The sequence below is a fragment of the Passer domesticus genome, chromosome Z (assembly GCF_036417665.1).
Source record: "Passer domesticus isolate bPasDom1 chromosome Z, bPasDom1.hap1, whole genome shotgun sequence".
Lineage (NCBI taxonomy): Eukaryota > Metazoa > Chordata > Aves > Passeriformes > Passeridae > Passer > Passer domesticus.
In genome coordinates, this window is record NC_087512.1 from 31,560,986 (window position 1) to 31,586,317 (window position 25,332).

Sequence of the window (25,332 nt, forward strand, 5' to 3'; positions counted from 1 at the left end):
TTTCTAGAGATGCTGCAGATAGCACTCAGACTGTGTTGTTATATATGAGCATCCCCAAAGGCTTCTCCTATGAATTCAGTTCCTCTGGCTTCCATGAAAATTTTCAAAAATTTTTTGGTAACTTTTTCATTCTTTTAGAGATATCTTCTTTACTTTTTATTTTGTAATAGCAAGGGATAATATTTTGGGAATAGCACTTTGAAGTATAGAACCTTTTAAGGAGGCCTGACTCTTACTGCTAGCCTATTCTGGTCTGTTACTAAGGTTGCACAGTGGAAACTGCAAATTCATAAGGTCTAAAATATTTTCTTCAAATCTTTCCATGAATCACTGGTTGGAAGATGTTGGAAATGCCTTCTGAAGTTCTGTCCAGTGTTTCTGCTCAAACATTGTCACCCAGAACCTGTTCAAGACCAAATGCAGACAGCTTTTGAGTATTTCCAAGGACTCCCCAGGTTCTATGATAAAAAAAAATGCCAGTGATTGGTCATGCTTGTTGTTAAAAGGTCTTGCTTTATACTGAGGCAAAACTTCTCGTGTTTCAGTTTGTGACCCTTGCATCTTGTCCTTTCATAGACACTACTGAAAAGAGATCTAGACCCTACTCACCTTGTACTCACTCATACCAGTGCCCATATAGAACATACTTCATCAGGTTGTCTAAGAAAATCTTATGGGGGGCCATGTTGAAAACACCACTGTAGTTAAACAAAAAATATTAGTTGCTGTCCCCCCACCTACAAAGCCAGCCCTAACAGAATGTTACCAAGTTAGTCAAGCTTACCCTTGATATCACTTACCCTTGAAAAATCCATGCTTCCTAGTCTTTAATGTCTTTTTTTGTCCTTTATGTGCCTCAGAATGGCTTCCATGATTAGTTGTTCCATCACATTCCCTGGGACTGAGGTTTATCACCCTGCAGTTCCTTTGAACCTCTTTCTTAAATTTGAAGTCAAAGTTCAGCTGGAATCCTGCCTCAATTCCTGCTGGATATTTCCAGTTCTAGGGACTTGAAAGCTGCAAACCAAATAGAATAAAATAATAAAAAGAAAAAAAAAATAAACAAAAAGAAAAGGAAACCTTCTTTGTAAAGCAGATTTTACTGTTGCTATGTTATATTTTTGTTTGTACTTTTGCTGTTAAAATGAGGAAAATTTCTTTTTCTCTGTATACAATTTTCTTGGAATGTCTTGTGTATGGCTTCTGTACTTTGCTAACTTTATTCCTCCTATTTTACCTGTATGGGAGCAGTTAATGAATGTAGTCTAAACTGTCTTGGTCCTGGAGTTGTTCTTGCCTTCTCAAGACTCCTTCAGTCTCTCTTTGTCACTGTGCTTCTCTGTTCCATTTTTTTGTTGTTATCCCTACCCTGTAATTAATAAATTCAATGTGGTGTTCATTGTAAATAGAACTGCTCTCCTGTGTTGTCTTTTTGGTAGTTAGATCTGTGCCTGTTTTTCTCGCATACAGAAACTTTTGTCTCTTATGTTACAGAAACTTTTCTTTGGCATTATCTCACTTGTCTCTGACTCTCAAATGCCATTGTCCTTGTTAGCTATTGTCCCTGTTAGCTTTTAGATTTATCTCCATGGACAAGAAACACACAATTTTTTTCAGTTGTGCTGCTTCTGCAATGGGCTGCACTATGATCCCCAAGGTGTCACTTGCCACTGCATGGTCAAAACTGTTCAATAGTGCTCCTTCAAAAGAGAAGAACTGCTTTACTTTATAAAACAAACTACTGGGCTTCAGTGAGGCCTTCTTATGGTGTATCTTACTATAACATCATCTACCAAAAAATTAATTCATTATCAGTATGTAGTTTCTTGCATAAAAGATGAACATGAAATTAAATAACCCAGACCTAAATTTCTAACAAATTTTTTATAGGATCTCACAGACATGTCTGGGGACGTAAAGGGCCTTCTCTCCCTATCTTTCCCCACATATATTCTCTCCTGGACACCCAGTTCATACAATTAGCTTGTTGTTGGTATATTTCTCATGCCTCTGTTCCTGGCATGTATAATGTGTGTCCTTCTCATGTTGTGACATCTCAGTTGTGTTGTGATGACTTCCAATTCCCTTACAAGCAATAATGTACTTTGCACTGAATGTTAACATCTTTTCTAGAAGTGTGGAATAAGTTCCTTAGAGTCTGGCCATTGTAGAACTATTATTTTTCATATTATAGTACCTTCTTTTACATAGAAGCTTCAATTTCAGCCTTTTTTTAGTTTGGGTGGGTTTTGTTTTGTTTTGCTTTGTTTTGTTTTTGTTGGGTTTTTTTTGGTTTTTTGTTTTGTTATGTGTGCTTAAAATTAATATATGCTCTTACTAGTACAGGTTCATGAGTTTCTGCACCCTGACTTTATGGTCCAAAATTATATCTTCCTCAACAATTCCTTCTCTTGTAAATAGGATGTCAAGAGCTGTGGTTTGCAGTCTATAGCTTCGTCTAGTACATAGATTGGTTCACGTCGCATATCATAGATATTTACACCTGTCCAGTGGTTTAGCAAAACCTGTCAAGAGGGCTGGACCTCAACTAATGAGTATTCCATAAGCTATTCTTAATACTACACACACCCACAACTCTGTCCTGGATACACCTGATCGTCAAGTTCCTTCTTCAGTAAAGTGTACTCACTTCTTTAGCGTGGACAGTGTCAATCATTGAAAACTCTCAGTTCATAATGTATCACGTCAGTTTCCCGCCGGGCTGATGCCCAGCTGGGTGCTGGAGCCGGGATAACTCAGTGGAGGCTCAACACAGCAGCCTAAGCAAGCTAAAGTGATTTCCAGCTCTTAGTGATTATCAGCTCAGTGATTTCAGCCCTTTAGCTTGCTAGGTGCCACAGCACAGACGCAGGGAGAGAGAGGAGAAGGCCATGTGAGGTTCTGCAGGATTCTTTATTTGGGTGTTCCGTGAAGGTTCCCAGTGACAGCTCTTCTGCCGAACCAGGCAGAATCAGGGGTTTTTATACCCTGCAGGGGTTTTGGAAACTGTCCAATAGTAAGGATGAGGGGAAAGTGGCCTATAGGCTTACAGAGAGATAAGCAGGGTCTGAAAGGCAGAAGAGAGGGGCTGCTAGGGTCCAGTCATGATAACTTGGCATTTCCTAGCTCAGACTTCTGACCTCCAAGGAGGCCTTGCAGGCCCTGGGCCTGCTACAATAATGTATCTAACTTTTTAATAACTTTTGATCGTTGCATCTATGTAGTTTCTGTCATCACACATTCAACAGTCCACACAGGGAAATTGATACCAATACCTTATTAGGTGGTTTTTTTGTTTTGGTTTTTTTTTTTTTTTCTGCCCAGAATGGATTCAGATTTTTTTAATCTGGAACCTCTTATGTGTTTTGTTTGTGTGGCTGTTCATTTTGTAATCCATTTCTGCTGCATTTGATGATTCATTCTCATTCAGACCACATTGTAGAACATATGCCTATGAATGATTAAAATTTACAGGACTTTTTATGGTTCTTTTAGGGAGTGGTTGAGAATGCTGGAAGGACAGGATCATTTTTGCATTGAGCTTTGAGTAAAGGCTTCCTTTCCATGCACAGGGACCTTTAGTACCTATCAGTGACAATACAAGGGACAGTTGTTCTAAGAGTTTAGGCAGGATGATGCTGAGCCAATAGAAGCAGACAAGGAGCAGGAAAATCAAAACAAGATGACAACAAAAACTTGTCCAAACACCACAAGAACACATAAAACAGATTTCAAGTTTAGTAAGTTTCTTAACACTGGAAAATTTTAACTGGAAGTGGGATTGCACAAAGTGATCCAAATGATTCACTGCAAGAATGAATTCCAGAAATAAAAAGTATTAAGTCCCAAAATATTATGGAATTCAGTATTTCTGAGGTTGTACCCAGAAGTAGTCTTCCTTATATACTGAGTGTAGATATTAATAAAATAAATTTTTTATCATTTCCATAAACTATAGTAGAAAATATTCTCTTCAATATTTGGTGGTCTGTGCAACTAGCCAAACTCTGTTCATTAGTTAAGCTGAGGAATGGTAACAAAAATTAATGGATTAATGTATTCAGCAAATATTTTTACATGTTAAATTGCCTCTATTCAAAATAATAACCCCTGAATTCCATTAAATAAGTGTCTTTTCTTTAACTCAGTCATTTTAGCTTGAACTCCAGTAAGAAAAGTTAAATAAAACCTACAGTTTTCTCTATTTTTAACTCCCTTGGCTGTTTCTCTTGTTAGGTGTTAAAAGCAAGTTTCAGCTCATGAATGTTAGCAATTAGTATGGTATTTCACTTTCTTTGTTCTGATTCAGGCAACATGTAAATAAGTCTAAAAGCCTCTTTTAGAATTTATTCTTTAAATATTCCACTCCAAAACTAGTAAGATTTAGATCAAACCTAATTTCAAGTCTTAATTATTTTGAGATGTTCACTCGAATTGTGTGGTTATTTTATAGGAGTGTTTTAAGTTTGTAAAGTCTGATCAAGCTTCAGTAGCCTCTGATTGATAAGTGTTTCTGAATATAGAAACGTACTAAACACCACAAGACACAGAAAAAGAAAGAGCTTATTCAAACTTGTGGAGAAGCTGCAATTTAAAAGTGAAGCAATGAAATTTACAATACAAATATTTTTTCTGTTAGTCTCATTAAACATTACAGGAAAACTTATTTTTATAATACTTTCTTTATGGGAAAACAATTCACTGTAGTATAATTGATGTAACATAATTAATGGGACACAAAGTGCTCAGTATGGGTGTGAATGCTAAAATTATTGTGAAAAATGTTCTGACTAATGATTTGCTGTATATTTAGTAAAATTTAATTAGTATGCATATATGTTACCAGAATTATCTGCATAAGTACCTATAGACATGATCAACCATGATACCTTTAGTGAATTAAGAGAAAAACTATATTTAAGTAAGATTAGAGACTTGGCCAAAACCTGCCAAAAGACAGAAGGTTTCAAGTAGGAAGAACAAGTAAGAAGAAAATTCTTATATCATCCTAAGGGTTGTGCAAATGTACTTCCTAACAGAGAAATTTGAAAAGGGTTGTGATCTAGACTGTATTCTCCTTCATTCATAGTAGATTGTATCAAATGCAGAAATTCAAATGTGCAGAAGTATTTGCACTTAGAGAAGTAATGCAAGAAAACTCTGATTGTGATCAATGCCCTTGGATAGAACTGAAACTTGAATTCTGAGTCACATTACTATAACTGGCATTATTTAATCCTCGTTGAATTAGTAAAAAATGGAAAAGAAAGTGCATTTTTGCATTACTTACAGTGTTTTTGTCGACCAATCCAGAAATTCCATGATTCATTTTGATTCATGAATGTTACAGATACAATAGGCTAAACTGTTCTTCTGTGTAACACAATTTTCATAAACTTCATTAAGATTTTTCATAAAACTAGAAGGAGGAAAGAGATGGAATTAATTTCTGAAGTGCTTGTGCTGATTTTTAAACCTTTGTCTTAGGTTTGTATCTATTTATTTTTATCTATTTAATATGACTGATAGTTCATGCCATTCTCAAATCTCGTAATTTACATTCTCTACAGAGAATGGTAACATTCCTGTCTTTACTGAATACTTCTGGGATTTCTTAAACAAAAAGATCAGATGTCAGCCAAAAATTCTTAATATTTCTATTTTATATCTTCCTATTCTAATGGTAATGCCAGTACTGGAGCTGTTGTCACAGGAGAATAATACCATAATGTCTTGGAAAGCCTCTGGCACTGTTCTCTGTGTAATGAATTTATAAAATAAATTACACCTTTTAAAATTACTTGACTCATCAGGATGTTGTATCAGATACACTTAATGTCAGCATTTTTTGCATGCTCTGATATCAATGTTAATATAATCAAGTATCACGTATCTGTTATTGCAAATGGAAAGAAAAATACTTTTGAAAACATATTTATAACAAAAAATGTATTAAAACCAAAACAAAATATATAAAATCAAATCAGAACATCTTCAGGAATGGCGTAAGACGAAATAAGCTTCCGGAGTTACACAATCCAGTTGTAGGTAACATGGACTTTTTATGTACAGAGCATAATAATACAGGGGGGTATTAGAAACCTTGTGCATCTCTAATGAAGCAAGAATGGTATTATCATGCTGTTTTACAAGGCAATAATCCACTTGTGCTCTGTGTAACATTAAATGCAAAATGTAGCTTATCCAGTATTTCAAATAAACCATTGTGAGTGTTCTAATAGCATTATTAGTAGTATTTTAGGGAAATTTTGTTTGCTTTCTGTTTTAGTTTTTGGTTGAGTTTTGGTTTGTTTTTTTTTTTTAAATAATGCTTTACAAACCAAACAAGTAACAAAAGAAATGAATGGCAAATCATGTGAAAAGAAAAATCAGTGAATTAAAAGTGCAAGGAGATTTTGCCACTCTCAAAAGTGAATGAACAGATGAGGTGTAGCAAATGAAAAGGAATAAAATTTGCAGTATGCAGGTTATTTTGAAATACTTCTTTGATAAAAGATTGCAAGTCTCAAAATCCTTATGCCAACTACTCAATCATATAAACTTTCTAGAAGGATTGAATAGTCTGACTATTGAAGAAATTTTGATTCATGAGACCATTTGAGTATATGTAACTTCTTCCTTCTTACCAGTTACTTATTTATCTAAAAAACCCTACAACATTTAAAAAACTCTAAAGTTTGGTAAAATGGGATTGCAAAACTTAAAATGAGGTTGATCAGTAAAATGGTATTTTCTGTCCAAGTGAGAAAAACTGTGTTTCCTGTAGTTAGAAAGCAAGACTAAACAGACCACTGACAATATTGTCCAGCAATTACTATTCCTTCATTGTTGAACAGTTTCCCAAAAAAATCCACCAACTACAAAACCTTCATAACGTAAAAAGGGCTTCAGTAAGACAGAATGCTAAAAAATATGCTATACTGACAAAAACAACAGTGATGAAAAAAATAACAAATACAGCATTGACAAGAAACTGAGTCTTAATTAGCCGGTAAGGTAGACAAGATGAATTATTATTTTTTCTTTGATGTGCAAATTATTATTTTGACAATCTAAAAACATTTGGGAGTAAGTGTTGAAAGTATTTCAATAAACATATTTTTTTCTTAATTGCAGAATGGAGTGTATTAATGGAACTAGGGCATATGCCCTGATCATGCACTTCTGCATGTTGTTTATGTACATTTTTAAGAGTCTTTTGTAGCTTTAAAACAAACTGTAATTTTTATCTGTTTTAAAATGACCACTTCACATCAGCAAAGTTTATTGTGTTCTGTTTGTCTGAAGCCACTTTGTTCTCTATGGTTTTAGCCTCTGTGTACAAAGAATGCAATAAAGGAATAAATGTACCCATAAATACACTCACCTTCATTCCGTATATTTTCAAGAGTCTGAAAAGGAAGGGAAAAAGAAGAGACATGTTCTACATAGTGTTTCTGTAAAGCCAGCAAAATTGAGTAGGGTATTTGGGTGGAAAACTGATTCCTAGCAGCAAGTCTCTCATGAGGTAAGCTTTTTTGAGGAAGACCCAGCAGGAAAGCTTCTGCTTATCACATCTTTAACAGTGTGCTATGGGCAAGATGTTGATTTTTCTTTTTTCTTTTTTTTTTTTATTTTATCCCAGATCTCATAACCCTTTATAGATTAAAGCCATGAGGAAGGAAAGATTGTTCTGTGATTATCACCTGTAGGGCTCAGAAAATCTGTGTTAACAGCCCTGCCAGAAACTGTCCAAGCAACTTCCCATAATATGTGCAGCTCTCGGCCTTCAAGAGCAAAATAATTAGTCTTCAGTCAATCACAGATATTTTAAGAGGAAAAAAAAATTTTTTTGCATTACTGGAAGTCTGTAGAAGTATTACACAGGGAGAAGCAGCATTCCCAATCTTCCACTAGCCCAAGAGTGAATTCCACTAATGAATGTCATGGTATTATATAATAATATATCCTTCACAGGTTTGAGTTTCATTAGTCTCAAATAACGAAACAGCTTGAACTCTTGCACTTGTGAATTCTTTCCTGGGATTCTATTTTCCAAATATTTCTTTCACTAATTCCCTTAGAAAGGCTTCTTTACTTTTTTATAATTATGAAAACAGGCCCACCTGAAATATGAAGCAGGGTGAACACAAGAAATACTTGTGTTCATGGATCTCAGCCATAGTTACAGTGCATACCATTTTACAAAGAAATAAATTTATCTGAATTGCAGAAAAAATGTCTTTTATTACAAACCCCCAAAACACCCAAAAAATTAGTTCTCGAGACATAATCAGCATCAGTTATCAAAAATAATTTATATTTTAATCACTCATAGATTATCTATTAACTTTACTCCCATTTCCTTCTCCTAGCAAAGTAATTAGACAAAAATTGTAGCTGGGAATATGTTTTCAAAATTCGATTTCACTATCTAACTGATTTTTTTTCCCTTTCTCTTGGTGTTTTTGTGCTGGTTTCAGCTGGGGGAGGGTTACTTTTTTCACAGTGGCTGGTAGGGGGCTGTGTTTTGGATTTGTGCTGAACACAGGGTTGATAATGGAGAAATGGTTTTGTCATTGCTAAGCAGGGCTTGCACAGTCAAGGCCTTTTCTTCTTCTTCTTGTACTGCCCCACTGGGAGTTGGAGGTGCTTGGGAGGCTGGGAGAGGAAACAAATGGGCATATTAGTGCTCCTTCTGGTCAAAAAGGGTACATCTGACCAACTTCTATTCCCACAAACTGTATTTTATCTAGTGTTTAGTAGCACTAATTTTAAAACTTCAATAAAGAAAGAGCACACTTTAGTTTTAATGTTTGACTAAAATGACCTTACAGTTCTTGTAATGCATTGGATCTGCACATAAAATGTTTACATTTGATTTTGAGGCAGATAATTTACTTCAGAATCAAATTATACTATTTCAGTAGGAATTATTATAAAGCTGTGGGTCTCAGATTTTTTTGTCAAATTCCAAAGAGCTTATGCAAATTCCAAATAGCTTTATTCTTCTAGAAGAAGAGTAAAACCTCATAGTTCTTGTAAAAATGAAAATTAAGTTACTTCTTTTTAAAGCAAATTCATTCTAATATTTTTTTAGGTGCACTATGCCGCTATTATTAATAATAGCAAAATCTTTCTCACTGAGAAAAAAGAAAAACAACTCTCAAAGAAGATGAATAAAGGTAAGATATTTCCAAATAATTTTCAGTTTCTGAGAATGTTCTCAGAATAGGTCATGAAGTTCTCAATTCTCATAAATTATACTGAAAAGAACTTCGGTCTCAAACCTAACAATGATCACTTTAATACTCTGGACTAAAATATCTGAATAAGAGCATCAAAGTAAATGTGAATGAGTCTCCACACGTAGATATGTATTTTATTTTTATTTTTTGTGACCACTTCAGTTTACACTTGTCAAGATGTTGTTTATTCTTCAGATTGAAGACATAATCTTTTTATACTTTTACCAATATAAAATTATGGCTTTTTTTTCCTCTAAATTAGTGTAAAGTGTTTAACTTAGGGGACATCAACATATAAGAATATTTGTTCTAGATGCCTTTCATTAGAAGCCCATTAAGGAAGTATTCAGAGCTTTAACATAGGAAAAACCAAGAGAATACTGCCATAGAGTTACAGCACTCCAATGTTCTGAACCTGCAATCGTCAAAATGTATTGGTTATATCTAAAGCAGTAACTCAAATATGAAGAGAAGATTTCAGTGAAGAGAGCATTGCTGTCTTCAGGTAAGAGAGAACACAGGGCAAGACTGACCATAGGTGCACAGTGTTGGTCAAAGAAAATAAAACATTTGGATTTAATGAAACGACTTTTTCTTTTTTTTTCTTCTCTTTTTTCCTTCTCTTTTTTTCTTCTCCTTCCTTCTCCTTCTCCTTCTCCTTCTCCTTCTCCTTCTCCTTCTCCTTCTCCTTCTCCTTCTCCTTCTCCTTCTCCTTCTCCTTCTCCTTCTCCTTCTCCTTCTCCTTCTCCTTCTCCTTCTCCTTCTCCTTCTCCTTCTCCTTCTCCTTCTCCTTCTCCTTCTCCTTCTCCTTCTCCTTCTCCTTCTCCTTCTCCTTCTCCTTCTCCTTCTCCTTCTCCTTCTCCTTCTCCTTCTCCTTCTCCTTCTCCTTCTCCTTCTCCTTCTCCTTTTCTCCTTTTCTCCTTCTCCTTCTCCTTCTCCTTCTCCTTCTCCTTCTCCTTCTCCTTCTCCTTCTCCTTCTCCTTCTCCTTCTCCTTCTCCTTCTCCTTCTCCTTCTCCTTCTCCTTCTCCTCCTTCTCCTTTTCCTTTTCCTTGCTAGTTGCCATATTTTAGAAGGAATCTTGACTAGAAAGCCTCCAGTTATATATTCCAAGGTCACCTATTCTTAAGTTATATCCTTTTATGGTACCTTTGCAGCAGTCCAAGCAGTAGTGAGATGGAAAGATCCAAGAGGCCTTTTCACCCTCATGTTTATCACTGACTTGATCTTTCTGGTACACATTCCTTATTGAAACAGAAGAATTCAGCCCAGCTGAAAAAAATGAAAAACAATACTACAAAAAGCAACAAAACAAAGGGTAAGAAAATTTTAAGCACTCTCAAGAAAAGACTTCTTTTAAATGGGAAAAAGAATACTAATATTTTCAAATATTAAAAGACAGAACAAAATTTAAGTCAAGTTTTAGATAAAATTTAACACAGGTTACAAAAAGGAAAGGCCAGAAAGCTAAATTGTTTTCCAAAATGACTAAAGTAGGGAAAAGATAATAAGAACATTGATACTTCGCATATTTGGTTGAAGGATTTGAAGAAAAAGTACATACTACTGGAATCCAGTTTAATCCCTGGTTAACAATTCATGGAGATGATTGCAGCCAGTCTGCACAAGTTTTCATGTTTGCAGGGATGAAATGGTTTATGAAATGTTCATTACCATGTATACATATATACGTATGTGTGTATGTATATATATACAAAAAAACAATATGTAATCCTCGGATGTGAACATCACATTCACATACAGTATACAAAAAGCTCAATAAAGAAAGCAACTGCTAATGTTTTCAGATTCTGCTATGACATTAAAAGCTTGCTTCTGTTTGTGATAAAAGTATAAAGTAACAAGAAGCAAGGCAGAGCTGATTTATGCAGCTGCTCTAGCAAGTGTTTCAATCACATTTATTCATTGTTTTACAGCAATTCACATGTGGATAACATTGAGATTTACATGCTGAACTGACAGTTTTTAGGGTTTTGTTAGCTTATGAATACCTAATATGAATTGAAGACCCTTCAAAAAATGTAATTATTTTCTGCAAAATGATAGATTATATAGATGGTATTGTATTACAAACTTCATATACCACTTCAAATAGCAGCACTGACTGTTTTAAGTGATTAGGTTTTGCTTCAAGACTTAGAATGCCCCATAAAATAATAGCTGGAAAATTAAAAGAAAAAAAAAAGAGAGAAGAAAAATAAAAGATATAAATTCCTTGCAATGAAGTGGTCAGGAACAAAGTGAAGTAGGTACAGCTGCACAAAAGAACACTGTGACAAAACAAAGAAGATCTATGTTATTAAAATATTTGAAGATCTTAACAGCCCAAATACTGCACAGGTTTTTCAAACAAAGCAAAGGAAGTCCAGTTTGACCCACAGTATAGAAGACCATATTCTCTAGCATGTTGTTTTTAAATTGCGTTTTAAAAATAAGAAAGAAAATAGTTTCTCAAACATTTTTGACAAATGACTTGCAAAAGCATTGGTATCTCATCACTAAAATACATCTCAGTGTATGTTGCTTTACAGCATCTAATATTGTGGTCAAAGGAACTTCTCTAGCATAAAAATTTCACTTGATTGTGTAAGTAAATGTAAGCTGGCAAAAATAACTGTTGACTAAGCAGAATACTATATTTCAATAGCCACAGTCATTGCAGAATTCAGAAAATCATATAGCTGTCAATTTTCTAATTGATCTTTGTCAATATGTTATGGCTGTCAGCATCAGAGAGATGTGTAGCTACGTAGCTGTATAGCTGTGACATTTTTTACCTTAAATTCTTTATTTTAAGAATAGCTCAATATACTATTTTATGTTAGCCAGAACATGTGATACACATAATCCAAATAATAATGTGTTGGAGGACAACATTTTTTGCAAAAGTACCTGAAAGTACACTGAAAACACACAGAAAGTCACATGAGCTGTAGAGACAATGAACCTTCCTCTTTTATGAAACTTCCTTTTTTTAAAGGTATTTCTACAACGTGTTAAAAAAAAAAAATCCTAATTTTAAGATAGTGGTATAAAGTTCCTTGGAGGATGATGATAATGGAATCTAGTAGATTTTCATATTGCCAGACCATACACATCTGCCAAAAACAGATGCGTATTCTGCCGTGCCCCTAAATAAAAACATGTAAGCATGGAGTACAATGAACATTAGAGACTGCAACACAGAGAAGATAAGACTAATTTTCAGTTTAGATTTTGCAAGTGTTCATGGTCTTTTTACTCCTTTTTCTTTGATTATTAAGTTAAAATATAGCCCATTGGCTATAGTTTAAACTTCTGATATTGTTTCCAAAAGCGGATGTTCATTAGAAAAGTGTTACAATTGCTATTTTATTATTTTACTCAAATAAGTACTAGCAGTAAATTAAAACATTGTTGATTTTCAAATTAATGAGAAATTGTTTATACCTGAGAGGGGTTTATTTGATTTAAAGCTGATCTAATTTTGCTATCATGTACTTTACCACTAAGATTGATTTAAAAAAGGATTGCCTTGGGCAAATTTAACAGTCAAGTGAAGAAAGACAGAGGTGATTTGTACCATGTCTCAAGTAGTGTTGAGCTGCCACTGAATAAATCTCTCTTTTAACATTTAATGATCTTTTTTTTTTTTTTCTGTGTTAAATACTCTGTAACTGAAGCACCACACAATGGCACACTTAGAAAACCTTCCTAGCCTCAGTTGTGTCAAGAGAAAAAGTGAAAGGAGTACAGCTATTTAAATGCTGGGAAGATAATTTGAAGAAACAATTCATTGCTCATTTCGTTGTATCAAGTTCATGACTGGAACATTATATTTTTCTATTTTTGCTGCAATTTTTTCTGGCATGTATTTTTTATTTTGCCCTTACTATAATGTGTGTTGGAGCACCATTGACTATTAAGCAGTCAGGAGGATTTTCACATATTAGTAGGATATATATAGCTTTGAAAGTTAGCTTGAAGAAGCCAAAGGGAAGTTCTAGGAATTTATCAATAGACAGAAAAAAAATAGAAGGAAAAAAGCATAATAAATAAGTTATATTAAAAATTCATAAAGCAGCTAGATTTCAATAGATAATGACTACAGCTAGTGCAAATTCTGGCTGATTTTTAATTATGTGTGCTGGTTTGTCAGCCTTGGTCAAGCTATGAAGTCATGGAACTCCACATTTATCTGTATATTTGGACAGTGTACAAACAACTACTAAAGCCCTTTGTGATGCTGTAGAATTGATTGGATAATACGTACCCATCTCTGAAGCTGGATATCATTATGTCTTTGTTCCTGAGAAGATTGACAGCTCCCTCTGCTGTTCTAATCAAGAGGTGAACAAAGTATTTCTAATTTCTCTGTAGACAATATTGGACTTCTGCAGTATGTCAATTAATGGCTATAAGTCTGGTATGCTTTCAGATGCTGGCTGGCATGCAAATGCCAGATGGCACCTTTAGGACACCTGCTTGAACAACCAATTTTTTCAAAGCAGAACTTGATGGTGTTATTAAAATAAGGTATGAGAATCAAAACTTTTTTTTTTTTTTTTTTTTTTTTTTTTCCTCTGGGTTACTTGCTTTTTGTTTTTTTCTCCTAAGCTTTCTATTTCTGTTTGTACAGATCTGGTCTATTTACCACAGATGCACACTTATGAAAGCTATGCTGCTTGGCAATTGAGTCTGACCAAAGGAACTGACATCAAAGCACTGCATAGATGCCATAAAATGCTACTCACCATTTCCCTTAAATACAGAAATATCTTTTTACTTTTCTCTAATTTTTATGTCTGCTTCACCATGTTATTTTCTTTTAAATACTTTTTAGTTCATGCAGGTAAATTTTTAAAGAAAGTGTCTCCATTTAATTTTTCTTATTTTAGGTGTAATTTGTTCATTCTTTATGATGAAATTTATAGGGTAGATTAGAAAATATGATCCACAAAAAATAAAAAGCAGAAAAAGAGGGTGCATGATGCTTAAGCAGTAATGACACATGCTGGACTAAATTTCTCAGGCTGCAATTATCTATGAAAATTCAGATAGTACTGAGTAAAACAAAGTCCCCGTAGTGATTGGAAATGTCTTTATCCTAACAAATCCTGTGCAAAGACTAACAGCATGAATCTGAATTTTTTCTGTTGACAAATTCAATGTATGATTTTTTTCCTTATCAGACTCATGCATAATTATGCATAGTTTAAAAGTTATTAAAGTACTCAGCAGATACAGTTCACTTATATTACTGCTCTACACATTATATACTTGCTGTGTAAATCTGTTGTACTGCAACAGATTGTTGTACAGAAATTTTGAAATAAAACATCCTTCTTCTCTAAAAACTCAAGATACAGGTAACATTTTCAAAAAGTATTGTTTGAACAATTCTTTTCAGGGTCTAGTTTATCCTTTCTTTTCCTTATCATGCAGAATCTCTCATGGCATTGACCATAAAAGAAAAATAAGTTAATACAACTAAGAACCATTAAAATTTATATGAGTTTTTTGCTTTGGTGAAAATAAAAGGCAGAACATTAATATAAAATACTGCAGACGCACGAAGGCATTACAACCTTCCTGTCTTACAGTCTCAGTCAATGAGTGTATCTGGCAGTATATCCATTTAAAATATCAATAAGTTTTTGATAATTATCCAAAACATTTCATGTTATTTGAAACATTATAGGAATTTAAAATTTTTCTTTTTAAGCTTTCTGTTGAAGATGTAAACTGGGCATTCATGGGATACAATAAGTTAACTTTACTATTCTGTTTCAACAGTGACTTCTACAAACGAGACATTTTGTCACTCAGAGTAAATGACAAAAATGTTCCTTCTGGCACCCTGGAGTCTTGGTCTCTCCATTTGCTTTCTTGTGACCCACAACAGATAGTTTCACCATAAGAAAGTAATAATAAATCTGTTGAAGATTTGTCTGCTGCCTTGAACATTACAACTTCTGAAGGATATTTAAAGGCAAGTTCTGTATTTATTGAAGATATTTTCCCCCCAAGCAAAAGTACTGTTTACCAAGATGGTGTTCTCAGTACTACTGATCTCAATGATGTTGTAGCAGAAATGGTAAGTTAGTTCTTATATTTAATGTAATTATCTCTTTCTGAGTGAAAGGATAATCAGTAAAAGCCAAAACCTTTTATCATTATGTATTTGAAAAAGGAAGAGATATTACCATTATTGTTAAACCAGAGCAGTTCTATTTTAATAAAAATGTTATTCGTTTTATATCACCGGTGACACTGCACGAGTCCCCTTCCATGCTTTAGTATTTTGGAGACATCTCTTGTATAGAAATGTGCAGTGTAAACTCAGGCTGCAGACTGGCTCAATCCTGAACCACTGCCTGATTCAATTACATCAACGTGTTGCATATTCAAGAAAGCTGACTGAAAATGCTGTCAATGTAGTGCTATATCTCTGAAACTCTTTCCCAGATTTTAATTGATAATTTGTTAAGTTGATGCTGTGCTATTATGACTTGTATTAGACTTTACTATTGCTTTACACTGTCCATGGTAAAATGCCTATTTCCTTAAAAGGAAAGGAAAACACACACAGATCTCTTCTACTTCCTATTTTGCTGTATGATTAATTCAAATTTTACTCTGCTTTCCACAGTTTAGCAGGGATTTTCTTTTTCCTGTTGTAGCCTCCTTAGTTCACACATCAGTAGACAGGTTATGATGTGCTTCTATTCAATGAATACCTATTTACCCAATCATAATGAGTGGTTCTAAACCAAAAGTGAGAGAATTACGCTTTTCAGATATGTCCCCTATACCCCAAAATGCATCGCTCTACTTTGAATTGTCTATTTTAACATCTGGTTCTGCTTACTCTGTTTTTGAATTACCTAATATTTTAGAGTGGAAATATCACTCTATTCCCCCTGTTCAATATCATGTCTCATTCTACTAGACAATTTTATGTGCTTTTTCCTTTTCTCTAGTGAGATAGATTTGGGCTTTTTTTTTCCCATTAATAAGGCTCTGGATAGTATTTTTTAACTAGTAATTTTAACTGTTAGCAAATACTTTCTTCTTTAAAGTATAAATTTGAAGCAACAAATACTTCCAGCCAACATAAGTTTGTATCCATAGTTTACCATTATTCCTGTGTCACTATTGCGGGATTATCCTGATTTCTATTCTACACTGTGACTCTCATTAAGCCTTAGGGTCAGCATAAGCTTCCCATTAATCATGTTTGTACAAGAACCCAACAAATCCTCTTTAATTTGTATCTGGTTCAGTTTTATAAAATGTGAGGCGGCCAGTTATACATACACAGTGTTGAAACCTTTGCACCTCTTTATTAATATAAATTCATTTGAAGCCATAGTTCATTTGAGATCTCTAACAAAGACATAATGTAAATGCAAATGAGGACAGCTGCACTATATAGCACCAGTATTTGAATTTTTCAAGCCATTTGCTTCTAATTTAAAGAAATAAACATATTAAACCATGGTTATGCAGAAATTGTTCTGTAGACAGTGTGCTTTTCTTTAAATGGAAAGGTGTTTCAAAGTTCCCTGAATAAAATAGACCTACATTTATGGTGTCTTCTAACACAGAGGAGTGTGCATGCATATGCATTATGATTCCTGTCATGCTTTCCCTAACACCTTTATTCAAAATTGCAACATTATCTTTACTATTTTCCCCCCATTTGCCTATTGTCTTGGGCACAGTGAAAAGGTGGTGGAGTTTTCAGTGGTGTTTATTCAAAAACTATTTTAGATCATAGCCATGGGCGTGGTGCGGGGAGAAAAGGGGCCCAGGAGGAGGGAAGTTTCCAGGTGACTACATGGACACTGGAAACAGAACCTTACCTTTTACTGAATTTGCACAATGACTCTTTCAAAACAGGGAATGGAAACACAGAGGCCCTCCTCTGTTTTCTGTGGGTTCCCAAGGGGGTCACCAGGAGGTTTCTGTGTCATTATCCTGGAAATGACATTTTGCAATCCAGAGCTGCTTCACAGGAAATTTCTCAGCGCGTTTGCTTGCTTTTTGCCACTTGCAGGGAGGAGAGGGAAGGAGGGAGAGGGAGAGGGAAAGGGAAAGGGAGAGGGAGAGAGACAGGGACAAGGAGAGGAACAGGGACAGGAAAAGGGACAGGGTGAGGGAGGAGAACCTGCCAAAACCCTACTTTTTTGTTGCTGCACTGTGGAGAAGGAACAGCCCTTGAACCCACACCACTGTCATAGGAATCAGCATTTTGGCAGCACAGCCCCCCTGATTCAAACAAAGTAGCTCTGCAGGTTTTGGTTTGTCGCCTTTGTTTTCCTGTTTTTTCTGGTGCAGGGGAGGGCTGAGACAGCAGAACCTCTCCCCCATCTTGTCTTTGTTCTCCTGGGCCTTGCAGAATTTTCTGGGAATAGCAGTCATTCTGGCTTTGTTCTAATAGCAGGTGGGCTGCCCAGGAGGCAGAGACCATTTTGTCTTTGTTCTAAGGCCTCTGCACAAATCCCTTGCTTTTATGGGCTAAACAATTTCCCTCTTTTGTGCAAGTTTCTCTTCATTGTTCTGTTTACTGCTGGTTTAAGTTTACCGTATTGTGGTAAAACTGTGACTCCAACGTTCCTAATGCCTTGTAGTTTTCCCCCACCTACTTTTTTTAATATATATTTTTTTTCCCCCTCTTTGTGATGGGGGATGGGAGGGGTTTAGGCAGTCTTAGCTTTCTCCCTGCTGTGAAACCATCACACCTACACAGAGATTAATGAAAATATGACACAAGAGCAGCCTTGAGGAAAGCAAAGCAACAGCTTAACAAAGGATTGTTCTTCTAGGTGCAGAATGCATCACATAAGTGGAATAAGGGTGTAAGATAAGCATGGACTATGTTATAGATAAAAATTGATCCAGCCTATTTAATAAAAATAAAAATAAAAATGAAATTTATTCATAACCAATATACAGTCCCGACAGCCAACAATCAAGGGCAGCACCGACCCTGGGATTAAAGATGGGTGAACTAAGATCCGGCCTCTATCATGCTGGATCCCACTCTGTTCACAAATGCCTCTTGGCAGAGTCCATTTTTATACTCTTTTTCTTGCCTGTGATGAAGTCCCTTTGTCTTTCCTTAGAGTTCTTCATATTCATGTGCTTCTATTCCCTGTCCTGTGCTGGACGAACCTTGTTCAGGAACTGATGTGGTCTGCTCCTCGGTTCTGGAATCCCGCATTCAGATGTATGTCCCTGATGGCTCCGTTTATCTAAGATGAACATCTCTGTGGGCCATCATCGCTGGGCATTCTCCTGTTCATACCAGTGAGAATGACCATCTCCTGTGTGGGCTAGGTTCACTTTGCATGTTAATGACACACCCCCTCCTCAGCTGCCAGCTGCGGTTTTGCCACCCTGTGAAGCAATCCCCTTTTCCCTTGCTATTGTGATTTTAAAATTTTATATTTTATTCTTATATATATCTTCTATCAGCACCAATTAACATCATATCCATAACAAACTATAAAAATAATTCTATCTAATGTCCCCCTTGACAAGGAAAGGAGGCATTTTGACAGTTTTCTGTCTACCTTACTTATATGCCCAAGCCTGTGAGACTGCAATTCTCAGGTTTTCCTAATATTTACTACTAATTCATTAATTTGCTTGCACCTTGTCCTTTGCCCTTTCCTCATCCGGTATTTGGACTACAATTTTTTGGCAAACCTGTGGATGAAAACGATCTAGGCACAATTCCTAAAAAATTCTATGAAGTACTCTTGTTTTACTGCAGGTTATAGCTCTGTAGTGAAATAAAGCAAAAAAACAGAGAAACAAAACTACCAACCAAAACCTAACAAAAAAACCCAAAAAACAAAAAACCCAAAAGATTAAAAAACCAACCCCCCCCAAAAAAAAACCAAGACAAAAAAAAAAACAACCAAACAAAAAACCCCCAAAAAACCAAACCAAAACAAACAAACAAAAAAACCAACCAAAAAAACGCCCAAAAAAACTAAACCCAAAACAAAACAAAAATCCCCCAAAAAAACCCAAACCAGGAAACAGACACAAAATCACAAAGCCAAAAAAACCCCAAAGCAGGACTGGTCCAAAGCTATGTTTATAGAGGTATCATTATGAACAAAAAGAATTTGTGAGACTACACCAATTTGTAGTAGTCTGTGGTTGCATCATGAGAGACGACCCAAAAGTTTCTACATATATTAATTTTTAAGAAAGTTGCCTATGGCAAAGTGTTTGCAAAAGAGTATATTAAATGAAGTCTCGTATTTCCTACAGCAAAAGAGCATATGCCTAACTGATGTAATGTTAATATGCATTTACAAAGCAGAAAAAAGGGTATATATACAAGTAATATAGTGTATAAAAGAAAATTAATGGATGGTTGACTAGGCATGTTGACAGAAGAAGAATTCAGAGGGATGTAAGCTTTGTAATACTGTTTTGAATGTTATGTACATTTATATAAATAGAATAGGTGTATTGACTAGGAAGAAAAAATTACAGATTCTGTATTTGTTCTGTGTAGAATGGATTCCTTTTATATTTCAAAATGTTTAACTATTATAGCAGTTGTAAATACTCTGTAGCTTTCAGACAGATTAAAATAACAGGAATTCCATAATGATGGACCTTTCACTTAGTTAGTTTTTTTAAAGATTGCATTTACTTCTGTCTCCTCATTTATCTTAGATTTTTGTTAAAGAAAGCAAAGACATCCCAGATGTTGATGGAAAATGCCTGTCAATGCCACATGCTTATTGGAGAAAAGACCCAGGAAAAATATCCTGAAAAAAAAATAACAAAGGAAAAATTATGTTGACTAAGGAAATGATGGAAAGACATTTTAGAGAGATCTCCAAATGTACCTAAGGAAAGCCAGGTACAGACATGAAGTGTTATGTGCCAAGAGAGCAGGAAAATGTCCCTTGATAATAAAGAGCCAGTGCAACAAATGGACACGGGAAACAACTCTTCCAGTGACCCATTATTGTAACAATGCAATTTAGTAGTGTGGAGACCATCATGTTGCCTTCTGTTATGATTTACAGGACAGGACAAGAAACACTGGAGGAAACAGGGTTGAGGTTGTGAATTATGATTTCCCAAAGATTTCTTTTCAATATACTCAAACAAAAAATGAAATCCTTCCAGGGACTTAGCAACCTTTGGATTTTTTTCCTCTCCTTCCTTTTCTAAAAAGCATTTCAAGATAGCAAGATAGCAAGTCTCTCTCTGTGGAGGAAGGCTGATGTGTTTATTTCAGGAACACATTGGTTCTTGTCAGGAAAGTGTATTTAAGTGCTATCACTATACTCCTTCCTCTCTTTTTCATTTTCTATAAGATTAGGTTTACTTCATCCTATTCCTGCAGACCATTAGCAGCAGAATCAAAACCAGGTTTCAGAACTGATCTAGGCAAATAGATTAATTTTCAAAAAAGTTTTAGGAGCATAAATGCTACTGATTTTTAATTTTTTTTTTCTGATGATAAATAAACTTGTAAGTTCATTTATAAACTTTTATAAGAATTCTGTATGAAATTATATAAATGATAATGCTTTTTGCTTTCTTCTTTCTTGATATCTTAAGGTAACTCCAAGACTCTGTCTATGTGTAATTTATCAATTTGTATTAATTTCATAAAAATTGCTGCAATGTGTATTGAGTTAGCCAGAGACTGACAGGGATCCTGACATATGTCACCTATTTACAGTGGAAGAAATACCAAAGAAAACTAAAGAAATATTAGATTTAACAACTATGCTCTGAACATGAAAAGCCAGGATAGAAATAGGAACAAAAGCTCTTAGTCTAAGGAAAGGATTTATTTGGCTTAAAGAAAAATGAACAATAATTTATATTGTCAAAAAGACATAGAAAAAAACATATATATTCCAGAGAAGAAACCATTAGCAGAAATTTTTTTTAATACTGAAAGTTGTTTGATTAATTTATAATTGTAATGTCGTATAAAAATCAAGTATATTAATGACATACATGCATTTTAATCTTTTATCAAGATTCAACTTTGCAATTATTTGCCTCATATTTAAGGTATCAGAAGTTACCTGGAGGGTGTATCAGGTTGCACAATGTTACTGTGGTCGTAACACAAACTTTTAAGAGATGAACAGAGTATTCGTTAGAATATGTTATGTTTCCTTTCTATCTCCGGCAGGTGAAAAACAGTGTGTGTTGAATTTCTGATTGGAGAGTACCTTATCTCCCTTATAGGAGCACAGCTATCCTTACTTGAGATAAGCATGAGGGATATTGCATGGTGAGTCCACTGAGATATCCAGCAGAGGAAGAAGTAATAGAGAAGGAATATTTAACAGTTAGAATGTTGACAACCCTTACTGGACTTTTTTTTATGTCTTCTGTTTGCATAAGATTTGTCACAATTTCTATTCTTAATGTGGCTGAAGAACTGAAGGAGGATAAATTCCCAGTCATGTGTCTAGTTTATATGGTATCTCAGTTTGCATTTCAGTATCTTAGAAAGATACTGAAAGTTCATATTTTTAGAATAATGAAGGGAATTTGGAGATATGGGCAGGCTGATTATCTTTTTGTTTAACTAGAAAACCTTCTATTTTGTCAAGGAAAATTGCCTTTCACTGGAAAATATTAATTATGTTATGAAAAAAAAAAGGAAAAATATTCCCATTCTAGAACCTGTGTCTAGATATGGAAATATCATATGACTGGGAAGAATTTGAAATAAAGAATTTGCTTAAAAAACTAATAAACACTCCACCCTTCAAATTGTTTAGTCTTATACTTCAAGAGGACTCTGTGCTCTGTGGTAAAATGCATCCACTAAATATTTTTGAAAAATTTATAGGTACAACTGTATGAAGTTCTTAAATATTGATCTGTTGCAACAATGTTCAAGATTTTAGCCTACAACCTGTGATCATTGCTGGTAGATGCTTTACTAGAACAAAAGGAAGACAAAGACACTTATTATCTCTATTATGCCTTTCTATTTATTTCAATTTTTGATTCATTAAAGATGAGAAATAAGATGAAATAAGCAGGCTGGAGCCAGGCCAGAGAAACAAAGTTTATTGAAAACACATTTTGCCTTTTGACTTAAGTGTTATGCCTCAGTCCAATTGGTGGCTTTAGTGGTAGGTTGTTTGATGCACTCTTGGTGGTGTCCAGGAGAAACAATAAAATATCAGGAGGATCAATAAAAAACTTTAGCTTGCAAACTTTAGAATATTAAGGTAAAATAAGGTACTTGTCAATTTTAAAACAACATCCAAAGTAGAGGCACTTCACAAACTTTAACTTAGCTAACTTGAACTCGTACATCTTTAATTTATCCAGATATAACAAGGCACCTAATAAGACATTGATTGGAATTTTTTAGTCAGTCTTACAATATATCTTGAGAAGTTAGGAAAAGAAACAATGAGATAAAGAAAGGGAAAGGAAAGAGAAAGAGAAAGAGAAAGAGAAAGAGAAAGAGAAAGAGAAAGAGAAAGAGAAAGAGAAAGAGAAAGAGAAAGAGAAAGAGAAAGAGAAAGAGAAAGAGAAAGAAAGAGAGGATAGCAATAGAAAGATGTCATCACCTGTGGGTCCAGCAATGAGACTTGATTGTAGCAACTTTGAAGCCACCTACATGTTGCTCAAAGTGACAGTCACATTTTTTTCCATCCAGGCTGTATTAAACCTTAATGGGTTAATATTCATTCAGGCTAGATGGGAATTTCCAGGTCTACTACTCCTGGCACAGAGACTTTTATGCTGCTGCATGTAACACTGTGTATCACCTGCAGTCCTCTGATGGAAGGCCCACAAATTATTCTGGGTGTGCTTGCAGGGTCTTTGATGGTTTATGACACCTTCTAAAGCATGACAGCTGCCTCTCATGTGGCCATCTGCATAGCCGAGCCAATTATTTACATTTCTGTTTGTTCTGTTTACTGTTTTGTAACTCTATCACAAATGTCCCTAACAGTCTTTCTTTCAGCTGTAATATCCTGCATTACTAATTGTTCTTCATGCAAAGCCATTCAATAATTCTGAGCGCCTTCAATTTTTTTCTTGGAAAATTTTTCAGTTCTAAAATGAAATTCTTGAAAGAGGATAGAAGAGTTACACTCAGTATTCAAAAAGCAAACAAAAAACCCCTAAAAACTATCACAATGAAGTTCTCTGTTATGTTTCCAATCTTTTTCTCATCTTCCCACAATTTCTCTTCCTTTTGTTTTTAGTTGATATACCTGCTCACCAAAACTTATATTTTCAAGCATTATTCATTACACAGCCAACTTTTGTGTGACCATGGTAAAACAGAGATGGTAATTTCCTACAGAAGATGTTTAGATTCCTTGGCAAATCCATGATGCTGAATTTAATTTGCAATTTCATTTTCCAGACATTTGATTTTTAAGTTTCCTTTATCCTGAAGAAGTTAGCATCTAACCTGAAGTAAGTTCAGGTATCAGAAATTTCTAAGGAAATTGCTGGTCTTTCTTTCTTGCCCTTTTTAATTCTCATAGAAAAGATACTCCTAAATAAAATCTTACACAGTCATAAGGAAAAAGTAGTCTAGCATCATCTTAGTAAGTAAATCAAATAGCTTTTGCCGTCTTTTCTTGTTAAGTATTCTTGATTGGAAATATTATTAGTCCATTTTTCTTTTAGGCTGCAAGTGATACATACAGTTAGGTACAGTTCATATGTGAGGAAAGGATGTCTTTTAGCTAGCCTCTGTGCATTATTATTATTATGAGTTATATTAGTATTTGGGCATTTTTCCACTTTTTTTTTTCTTAACGTTACAAATGTACTAGGGACTGAGTTAAAGTGTTAGCTCCATGGTATCAGTCAAATATGGCTAACCGCTATTGTTGTTATAAAAAGCCTTTGTTTAAATATTACATACTAAGCTTAAAAGGAAATCATAAGCTGTATTTCTATTCAATTCAGGAATACCAGAATGAATACAAGGTGATCCTATGCATTGATTTACTGAAATAATAAGGCTTCACAACTGTTCCACTGTGCTGCACCAAATTCAAATTACTCTTCTATTTGGAGAAACAGTCCTAAGTCCAGCATGAAACAGGGAAGATCAGATGGGTTTTACTGCTCTGGTCTTCAGACTTTTGGTAAGATTTTGTCCATGTTCCTTCCTCTACTTATCATGGGATATGTGATTGCTCATTTATCACAAACATAATTTTTTTTCCTATTCAGGGCACATCTAGTTTAGAAAAGGCACAATAGTTTGGGTTTTGTTATACAAAATTGAAATTTTCACTTGAGCCATTTTTTTAATCCAATTATTCTTTATTTTTTCTGAATGTGGGGAGAGGAAATTACTCCACAATAACATGACAAATGTAACTGCTTAAAGGCTACATGTTTTCCAAAAAGAATTTATAAAAAATGAATGCATGTTAAGTTTATGCTATAATTGTCATGTATTACTCACAGATCATAGTCATCAGTTTGTGAACTACCACAGAAAAAATGTATGTGTAGAAAAATGAAAGCTGTTACAGCTAAAGCCCAAGTGAGAGATATTCTTGTAATGAAATGAAATTGGGAGATTTTACTGGATTTTAGAAGTGCTGAAAGTGAGTGTTTGAAGTTAAATTCCTTGCTAATATAACTCCAAAGGATTTAATGGGCTTCTGCAGATAATTTGTTTCTTAATCTACATAAGCACTTTCAGTAGGAATGGAACTAAGTGACTAAAAAGTAATGAAACATTTTTAATACCTGCTAAAATTGCTTATACAACTTAGGTGTTAAATATTAGGGGTCACTTTCCATTTCAATTTTAAATGGATATTTGAATGTATTTTAATTAAATTTATTTTGAAGCAATATTCTGAAAACCAGGCATAATTTTTGATAAAAGAAAAATTATTTAAACAAAAAGAAGACCCTTAAAATTTCTAATAAATGTCACACTTAAAAAAAAAGAAAGAAAAGACAGATAAGTCTGCCAAAATTATTTAGCCTGTCTTGGTGGAAAGGTTTTTCTTGTTTACCACAGTTTCCTGATACTACACAGCATCATCCAGTAGGGTAGACAAGTTG

General features: G+C 34.5%; 1 long non-coding RNA gene across 1 annotated transcript; it reads left to right on the plus strand.

Moving 5' to 3' along the window:
* The first annotated feature begins 10,409 nt into the window (after positions 1-10,409).
* Positions 10,410-15,127, plus strand: LOC135290587 (uncharacterized). The gene is made up of 3 exons (XR_010353353.1): positions 10,410-10,564; positions 13,406-13,596; positions 15,043-15,127. It is a non-coding gene; the product is annotated as an uncharacterized LOC135290587 (long non-coding RNA).
* The last annotated feature ends 10,205 nt before the right edge of the window (positions 15,128-25,332 follow it).